Below are 2,486 nucleotides of genomic sequence, written 5' to 3'. Positions count from 1 at the left end.
AGATGCATGCTGCAAAATGAGATGCTGCCCATAAGCCCTTTTTTGTTTTAATTCACGTTCTGGCTTACTTATCCACTTGGGGGAGGAGGTATTTAGGAACAGCAAAAACAGAAAGAAGGAGAAACTAGCTAGTCAGTTCGGTTACATAGAAAATATAGGGTAATACAAATTGGGAGTTCACAGATTGGGGTTGAGATCCCATTCTCTGCCTATCTCGGCTCCTCTTCTTTGGGCAGGCCAGACAGAGTAAATCTCCCGTTCATTTGCTCACTCTATCCTTCCCCCATATTCATTCACCTTCCTGATGGTTCATCATCGTTGTTCTGTGCAGTCCCATGTGGGGACTGCGCACGCACGCAGTACAACCACCAGAAGATTTCTAGCTAGCCTAGTTAGTAACAGAGCAGGAGGGGCCCATCCCAATTGGAGCCATTTTCCTGCCTGTCACGTGCTCTGGGGAAGGGCCACCCTCCTTCCCTCAGTTCTCTCTTTGCCACCGCCTTGAGAAGAACATTCCTAGTGAGCTCCTAGTTTGTTCATCAAAAAGAAGAATGTCATTATTTTTTTAAAAAGTTTCCTCTTGCTCAATAAAGATGACTCAGACGGACGAGCACCCCGTATTTTGAACCTTGGGGAAAACGACAATGTAGTGGCATGTACGATCTGTCAACAATTTACCTCGAAGGCCCATGCAGATTGTGTCTCTTGCCTTAAAGCCGCCTTATAGAAGAAAGCTGTATCTGCCTCTGTTAACCCAGCAGCTAAAATATCTGCCCTGGTAGAACAGCAAATTTGCATATTTTTCAGTAAAAACAGGAGTGTAATATTTGTTCATGTCTTGCAACTCTCAAACATCTGACATTTATTCTGTGTGGCTGTTATGTTAAGCAAGTTTGGCCACCCCTGGTCTAGTCGGTTCCAAGATCGGATCCAAATAGTAGATGTTCTGGGATACCAGAATGGGCTCTAGCCAGGTCCTCATCGGAACCACCACCTAAGAAACACAGATTGAAGGTTAAACAAAAAAGTAATCAGTCGGTAACGATGGATCCGACTCACTCAGAATCCAAGGGGCAGCTTTGAAGGAACTGAAGAACCAGTTCCGAAGGCCATTATTGAGGCTAACAGACATACTACCCTGCACACCCCTTCTCTTAGTAGCCACTCTCCAGAATGGTCTCCATTAGTATATGATCTAGTCTCTCAAAGTGATGTTCCTTTGGAACATGTCGTTATGTCACCTGGTTCACTGCTTCCATTGGCACCTTCGGGTCCAGGGCACCAGTGCTGCCACCCCACTCAGTGTTATAGAGAACGGCACCGCAGATGGAGCCAAGGAGTCATAACATGAGGGTTTTAAAAAATTATTTCTTATTATTTTCTCAAGGGAAAAAAAAGGTGGGACACAGAAGGGAAAAAGGGGAGGGGGAAAATATAGATTCATCACATTTGCTAGATATTATGAATTGTTACGTACAACAAGTAAAATCAGATATATTACCAAATGTATTACATAATTGAAATATAGAAACAATAAAGTTATCAATATTGAAGAATTTTAGGTTAGATTCTCTCTTTAAGGAATAAACCAAAACTCTCCTAAAATTAGTGATGATATATTAACGATAAAAAGGAATACATCTTTAACAGTTGAATGGACTTCTATACTAAAACCATAAATATTGTCTTGTTTATCTAAATCTGAATTTTATTCTTACTGATTATTTAAGCACTAATAGAGTATTGAAATTATAATCAATATTTTCATCATATTTCATGTGATACTCAAATAACTCCAGAACTAAAAAGAAAAAAGTTAATTATTTCCATAGTATGAATAATAAGTTTGCCATTTCTGCTGAAATTCATTCAGTGGTCTTTTGTTTATATAATTCGTTAATTTTGCCAATGTTACATAGCTAGTTTTTCCCTCCCAGATCTCTATTGTAGGACAGTCTTCTGTCTTCCATTTAATTGCAAATATTATTCTGGCAGCTGTCAACATATATCAAAGTAGGTCTTGTGAGGTTCTGTCTATATTATCTGGAAGGATTCCCAGTCTTTGGTTTCATCGGGAATTTAGTTTTTAAAATACCTTGAATTTTTTCATGTATATTTTCCCAGTATCTTTTCGTCTTGATGCAGGTCCTCCACATATGATAAAAGGTGCCATCTTCTTTTTTACATTTCAGCAAACCCCTTTGTAATTCTTGTTCATCTTAGCAATATATTTTGGGGTGAAATACCATTGATAAAACATCTTGTACCAGTGGTGGGCAAACTCATTAGTCAAGAGAGCCAAATATCAACAGTACAACGATTGAAATTTATTTTGAGAGCCAAATTTTTAAAACTTAAACTATATAGGTAGGTACATCGTTATTAACTTAATTAGGGTACTCCTAAACTGGCCTTTGCTAAAAATGTCCTCAGTCTGATTGAGGTATGTTCGCTGAGGTCGACCCCTTCCAACTCTCCCATCCACA

General features: G+C 39.1%; 1 protein-coding gene across 2 annotated transcripts in view; it reads left to right on the top strand.

Moving 5' to 3' along the window:
* ATRX (alpha thalassemia/mental retardation syndrome X-linked) overlaps window positions 1–2,486 on the top strand; it is a 171,502-nt gene that overhangs the window by 97,486 nt on the left and 71,530 nt on the right. The window lies entirely within an intron of this gene.

Source organism: Gekko japonicus, unplaced genomic scaffold (assembly GCF_001447785.1).
Source record: "Gekko japonicus isolate JY-2015 unplaced genomic scaffold, Gekko_japonicus_V1.1 scaffold984, whole genome shotgun sequence".
Classification (NCBI taxonomy): Eukaryota; Metazoa; Chordata; class Lepidosauria; order Squamata; family Gekkonidae; genus Gekko; species Gekko japonicus.
The sequence above is the reverse complement of the archived record's forward strand: the minus strand, read 5'-3'. Positions and strand labels throughout refer to the sequence as shown.